The 7328-nt window shown below is 48.4% G+C and overlaps 1 pseudogene; it reads left to right on the top strand.

The window, feature by feature from the left end:
* The first annotated feature begins 202 nt into the window (after nucleotides 1-202).
* LOC112075516 (nuclear distribution protein nudE homolog 1-like) lies at nucleotides 203-6058 on the top strand (annotated as a pseudogene).
* The last annotated feature ends 1270 nt before the right edge of the window (nucleotides 6059-7328 follow it).

The following is a 7328-nucleotide window of genomic DNA, read 5'->3' as shown; positions in this document are numbered from 1 at the left end:
TTTCAGTGCTGTGGGCCAGCCGGAAAGGTGACTGGAACTTCTCAAATGGGTGGTTCTGATTGAGATGGCCTTGAAGCTGTACATCAACCACTTTTTTCCAACACCTTAGAAAGGAGAAGTTGGATATTGGCCTGTAATTGGCCAGCACCTCTGGATCCAGGGCGGGCTTCAGAAGGGGGCTGTTGCCAGTGGTCTTAAAAGGATGGTGAGGCCCAAGTTTCTGAGACGCTCCAGGATGCAGCCAATGGATTTAGTATTCTTCAGTTCTGGATGTGACGACCCTCCCACTCTGTCTGCCGAATTCTTTCTCTTTGCTCTTGTTATCCTTAATAGGATGTTGGTGGGCGGAGCTGGGAGGGTCATCAGTGAAATGGGACACATCTGGGCCCGGGTATGTCCCGGGGATAAATACACCTTTCTCCCCATTCATTGAGGAGACTCTCTCCACGCAGACACACTGTTATGTTTTGGTTGTGGCATTTTGTGGTTTGTTTGTTTTTGGCACCTCTCAACACCCATCATTATCACCATCTGTGCATGCAACCACTCACTTACACCACTGATAACTGACTACACACACCGTTGTTAACTGTATATAGTTCACTCTATTATCTCCACGTTGTTCCCCTCTTTGTTATGGGCTAGGAGCCGGTTCGTGACATGGAGTTTAACAGGGAGCTGAGTGAGCGAATGTGATGTCCTGTATTTTTATGGGGGCGTGAAGGGTCAAGCACACTGGTCAGGGATTGGTTGTAGAACTCCACAATTTCATCCACTGACAGGCTGGCTGGGTCCAAAAAAAAATCTAGTTCTGGCAACGTATGCGATGCTTGGACTTGGTTAGAGGGGGAAGGAATGTCAAGTCCAGTGAGACAACCTTGTGGTCAGGCACACCGAGGTCATAGACCTGCATGTTGTTGATGGGGTCACTGATGACCAGGTCAAGTATGTGCCCACGGGGGGGGGTGGGGACATCAACAAGTTTACCTGTCAACTTCAGGTCAAGACAGTCCATCAAGCTCAGCAGCAGAGTGACACGAGGGAGAGTCAACGTGGATATTGAGTTTGGCTTTTACGGGCAAGACATTCCAAAGAGCACAGTTCAGGCAGAGGCAGGAAGGGACCGTTTTCAATGTTCGACAACGTTTTGCTACTGAACGTGGCCCGGGTCTGTCTGATGCAACGCCTGCAGTCCCAGTTGTATTTGAATAGGTATTTTCCTATCAGCCAGCTGACCGTTTGGGCCAGTGTTTATGAGCCTGCTATCTCTGAGGATGATATGAAGGCTGCTGGTCTAGAGAGCTCTCCATGGGACAGGGGTGTGTGTGTGTGTGTGTGTGTGTGTGTGTGTGTGATGAGGGACTATATTCATCACAAGAGGTGTGCACTCCAGACCTCCCGAGGCAGAGAAGAGATTCAGCACTTTTATAACTAATTTCATGTCATTTTACTCATTTTGCCACGAGGCAGAGAACAATCAGCAGTTTACAGCTAATTTCTTGCTATCGTACACATTTTGCCGTTGGGTGGAGAGATGTTTGCTGTTTTTAATATGATATCTGAGTGAGACTGACTAGCAAAATCAATGGCGGCCCCCGGTCAGTAATTAGACCTTGATTACTACACGTCTACAACGTTAGATAGCTGGTTGTAGACTAATTACAATACAAAAATAAATACATGTAGCTGACAGGCTAATTGAGGGACTGTCGGTTGTAGGTTTCCATCCAATGATGACAGAGTCTGTCTGTATTTTTAATTATTTTATTACTGAAACTTCCTCTTTCCATCACAGCTGTTCAGGATTTTTTAGATGTTTTTCTTCTTCGTTATGACTTTGATAGCTGTGGGATGGAAACGGGGGATACTAGTCAGTTTGTAAGGGAAAGGGGATACCTAGTCAGTTGTAAAGGGGAAGGGGGGATACTAGTCAGTTGTAAAGGGAAAGGGGATACCTAGTCAGTTGTAAAGGGAAAGGGGGGGATACCTAGTCAGTTTGTAAAGGAAAGGGGGATACCTAGTCAGTTGTAAAGGGAAAGGGGGGATACCTAGTAGTTGTAAAGGGAAAGGGAGTCGTGAGGGGGGTATACCTCCGTCAGTGTTTACAGGGAAGGGGGATACCTAGTCATTGTAAAGGGAAAGGGGGGATACCTAGTCAGTTGTAAACGGGAAAGGGGGGGGGATACCTAGTCAGTTGTAAAGGGAAAGGGGGGGGATCTAGTCAGTTGTACAGGAAAGGGATACCTAGTCAGGAAGGGGGGGATACCTAGTCAGTTGTAAAGGGGAAAGGGGGGGGGATACTAGTCAGTTGTAAGGGAAAGGGGGGGATACCTAGTCAGTTGTTAAAAGGGAAAGGGGGGGATACCTAGTCAGTTTGTAAAGGGAAAGTGGGGGGATACCTAGTCAGTTGTAAAGGGAAAGGCGGGGGGGGATACCTAGTCAGTTGTAAAGGAGAGGAGAGAGTAAAGAAACTAGTCAGTTGTAAAGGGAAAGGGGGGATCCCTAAGTCAGTTGTAGGGAAAGGGGGGGGATACCTAGTCAGTTGTAACAGGGAAGGAGGGGGATACCTAGTCAGTTGTAAAGGGAAAGGGGGATACCTAGTCAGTTGTAAAGGGAAAGGGGGATACCTAGTCAGTTGTAAAGGGAAAGGGGGGGGATACCTAGTCAGTTGTAAGGGAACGGGAGGGGGGATACCTAGTCAGTTGTAAAGGAAGGGGAGGGGTACCTAGTCAGTTGTAAAGGGAAAGGGGGGGGGGATACCTAGTCAGTTGTAAAGGAAAGGGGGGGGGATAACCGTAGTCAGTTGTAAAGGGAAAGGGGGGGGATACCTAGTCAGTGTAAAGGGAAGGGGGGGGGATACCTAGTCAGTTTGTAAAGGGAAAGGGGGATACCTAGTCAGTTTGTAAAGGGAAGGGGGGGGGATACCTAGTCAGTTGTAAAGGGAACGGGGGGGGATACCTAGTCAGTTGTAAAGGAAAGGGGTACAGCAGTCGTGAAGGGGATACCTAGTTCAGTTGTAAAGGGAAAGGGGGGGGGATACCTAGTCAGTTTGTAAGCGGGGAAGGGGGGGGGGATACCTAGTCAGTTGTACAGGAAGGGGGGATACCTAGTCAGTTTGTAAAGGGGAAAGGGGGATACCTAGTCAGTTGTAAAGGGAAAGGGGGGATACCTAGTCAGTTGTTACAAACAGAATGCATTCACGAAAACTGTGTCTTCCTCATGCTAAAACCCTCATGAATTCAGACGCTAACGGGGGCGTTAGTGTGGCTTGGGCTTCGAGGTGATCGTCCACTTTGGAAACGTGACGATCTGTCTGACTCTCACTTCCTGATGGATTGTATACTTCCTGTGGCACGCGCAGCGGTTGATCACGAACAGGAAGTTACAAAAGCTATAGCATCCGTCTATATCTCTTACCAAAACTAGGCTGCCTGTGTGAAAAAGGTACTTAGCTGTCAAAATTTTGTTTCTCTCAGAGCTCATTAGGGAGAGGAGGGACATTGTATCCCTTCCTCCAATGAGCTTTGAAGAGAAAGTGAGGAAGCAAAGATTAAGACTCTGCAGGCCTATTAGACTAACCAGGCTACTGGTTAACGTCGAGTATTTGCCATGCAGAGCTAATTGAAAAAAGATGGGGGTTGGGCCAAAATTTTAAAGTGCAGTCGCTCTCGTTCCATCCGGCTCATTTCCCTAACGACTGTCAGGCTGAACTGCTGGCTGTTCCATCTGTCTTTGCTGGGGAACACTTGAGCTGTTATATTTCAATACCCTGTGTAACTGAAGAGATTATTCTGGGTTGTCCTTGATGAATATGGCCTAACTATCACCGCTGTTGTGTTTACACTACCATCACCCCGCTGTTGTTGTTGTAACTCATACCATCCACCCTGTTGTGTCCTGTATGTAACCAGAATACCATCACCCTGTTGTTGTTGTACACTACCATCACCCTGGTTGTTGTTGTACCTACCATCACTCTGTTGTTGTTGTACACTATCATCACCTCTGTTGTTGTGTTGTACACTACTCATCACCCTGTTTGTTGTTGTACACTACCATCACCCTGTGTTGTTGTGTTGTACCACTACATCACCGTCCACATTTAAATCACCCTGTTGTGAAAACACAGAGTCTACATCTAAAAGTCTATAAAAGATACTATTTATGCGTCTGGACTTTCCCTCCCTTAATAGTGTCTGCATAACACAGGGGGGGCCCGATACGCCTAGTTCTACATTTGAAACGCATAGATTAGGCCTCCGACAAACTCACTGATTCCAACTCATTGAGGGGCTTGGTGATTTAGTTGGGGGTACTGGAAGAGTTGGGGGTATTTGGAAGGTTGGAAACATGTTGGGGGTTATGAGGTTGCTGGAAGAGTTGGGGGGTACTGGAAGAAGTTGCGGCGGTACTGGAAGAGTTGGCGGTACTGGAGAGATTGGGCGTTACGTGGAAGAGTTGGGGTGAAACTGGAAGAGTTGGGGTGTACTGGAGAGTTGGGGTGTACTGGAAGAGTTGGCGGTGTACTGGAAGAGTTGGGGGTGTACTGGAAAGAGTTGGGGTGTACTGGAAGAGTTTGGGGTGTACTGGAAGAGTTGGGGTGTACTGGAAGAGTTGGGGGTACGTGGAAGAGTTGGGGGGGTACTGGAAGAGTGGGTTGTACTGGAAGAGTTGGGGGTACTGGAAGAGTTGGGAAACACTGTTGGGGAGTACTGGAAGAGTTGGGGGTACTGAAGAGTTGGGGTGTACTGGAAGAGGTTGGGGTGTACTGGAAGAGTTGGGGTAGTACTGGAAAGTGGGGGTCTGGAAGAGTTGGGGTACTGGAAGAGTTGGGGGTGTACTGGAAGAGTTGAGAAACTCTGTTGGGGTATGGAAGAGTTGGAGAAACTCTGTTGGGGTACTGGAAGAGTTGAGAAAACTCTGTTGGGGTACTGGAGAGTTGAGAAACTCTGTTGGGTACTGGAAGAGTTGAGAAACTCTGTTGGGGTACTGGAAAAGTTGGGTCTGGAGGAAGTGAGAAACACACCCGTGTACTTACTGTTGACCACTTCTACCCCCTCCAGGAGAAGTAGAAAGGCAGCACACTCGGAGGTGTACCATCAGATCTCTACTCTGGAAGAAGACCTGGCTGGGACACGGCCATCAAGACCAGCTCCATAAATACCATCAGAGAGCTGGAGCAGGCCAACGATGACCTGGAGAGATCCAAGAGGTGAGAGAGAGGGGGGGGGGGGTGTTAGCTGGAGCAGGCTGATCTGGAGAGAGCCAAGAGGTGGAGGGGGTGTAACTGGAGCAGGCTAACAAGACCTGGAGAGATCCAAGAAATGACGAGAGAGGGGGGGGGGTGTAACTGGAGCAGGCTAATGAAGACCTGGAGAGATCCTAGGGGGGGGGTGTAACTGGAGCAGGCTATGAAGACCTGGAGAGATCCAAGAGATAGAGAGAGAGAGAGGGGGGGGTAGTAGTAGCTGGAGCAGGCTAACGAAGACCTGGAGAGATCCCAAGAGATAAGAGAGAGAGCGAGAGGGGGGGGTGTAACTGGAGCAGGCTAACGAAGACCTGGAGAGATCCCTATATCATAAGCACCTCTTTTTTTCTCTCTATTACTCCCTGGACCATCTCACTGGCAGGATTTCTACATGTAGAGTAGAGAATGGTTCTTAATGATGTACACCAACTCTACCTATTCATCTTTTCCTCCTCTCTGTCACCCCTCCATCAGGGCTACCATCATGTCTCTGGAGGACTTGAACAGAGGATGAACCATGTGATAGAGAGGAATGCCTTCCTGGAGAGTGAGCTGGATGAAAAGGAGACCTACTGGAGTCCAGTTCAGAGACTGAAGGATGAAGCCAGAGGGTGTGTCTAGGATTAGGATCCCCATTTAGCTAACGCCGTCATGTTAGCTAATTTTCCTGGGGTCCAACACCAATTAAATAAGACATTACAACTACAAATGAAGACTTTACAAACATTTAACAAGTAGACAATACAGAAAATTAAAATACCTGACAGGAAACACATTTAACAGTCAGTTGATGCTTTCTATTTCCTGTCCAGTCACATGGTCTTTACTATTTCCCTGTCCAGTCACAAGGTCTTTACTTTTTGCCTGAGAAATCTGGATTGGTATAGAGTTCCATTTGTCTCTGGCTCATACTACATGTAGGTGTAAGGCTGGGTGGGGTCTTGTCTTGCAGGCTGAGACAATCAGGCTGGGACAGTGTTCATTTGTGTCTATGTGTTATGAATTAATGGTCATGTTCTGGTTTAACTGGCGGTCCCTTGCCTTGTAACTGTTCTGGTTAACTTGGCGCCATTAGCCGGTTATCTGGTTAACGCTGGCCCTCTGGTTAACTCTGGTCTGGTCCCATTAGCCTGTTTGTAACCTGTCGGCCTGGTATACTTGTGGCCCATTATATTGTCTGTGTAAGTCTTGTTGGCCTGGTTAACTGTTGGTCCTGTTGGTCTGGTTAACTGTTGGTCTGGTTAACTGTTGGGCTGGGTTAACTGGCGGTCCTGTTGACCTGGTTAACTGTTGGCCTGGTTTAACTGGTTGGCCTGGTTAACTGGCGGACCTGTTGGCCTGGTTAACTGTTGGCCTGGTAACTGTTGGCCTGGTTAAACTGGCGGTCCTGTTGGCCTGGTTAACTGTTGCCTGGTTACTGTTGGCCTGGTTAACTGGCCGGTCCTGTGTGTGTGATTAATTAGAAATAATAATGTTCCAAGCCGGAGGTTCCTCTCCACAGGTGCAGGCGGGCTGAACCAGGGATGGAAGATCCCTCAGCAGCTGTGCTAGCTGTGACATCATCATCAGTCACTCTTAAAGGACAGGCTTTCTTACTGTCTCTCGTGTGGTGTCTTTTACGATCTAAGACAGGAGTTGGCTGTCCAACAGAAGCAGGAAAGACGACCGTCCTTCACTGTCACCAAAGACTCTTCCTCAGACAACGACGGAGGAACAAACATCCCTCCATACCTCCATTCATCCACACGACCGCCTCATCCCTCCATACACCTCTCCTTGCCTCTCCTCCCTCCCTCCTCTCCACACCTCCAGACCCCCCACCCCTCAGCAAGCCTCACCACCCCCCCACCCTCTTACAGCAGAGGTGAGTGCCCCTGTTGTTTGTGTTCATGTGTAAAATGTGTCTACTCATTAAATTCCTGGATCACACCAGGAGATGTAAAACTTCTTTATTATTGTGTGTGTGTGTCAGCGATGGCCTATCAGGTGCTCCTCTCACCACGTCGACACGTATCTCAGCTCTCAACATCGTAGAGAACTGCTGAGGAAAGTCGGGTAAGATGATGCTTCATTAAAGGTC

Source organism: Salvelinus sp. IW2-2015, unplaced genomic scaffold (assembly GCF_002910315.2).
Source record: "Salvelinus sp. IW2-2015 unplaced genomic scaffold, ASM291031v2 Un_scaffold3213, whole genome shotgun sequence".
Lineage (NCBI taxonomy): Eukaryota > Metazoa > Chordata > Actinopteri > Salmoniformes > Salmonidae > Salvelinus > Salvelinus sp. IW2-2015.
The sequence above is the reverse complement of the archived record's forward strand: the minus strand, read 5'-3'. Positions and strand labels throughout refer to the sequence as shown.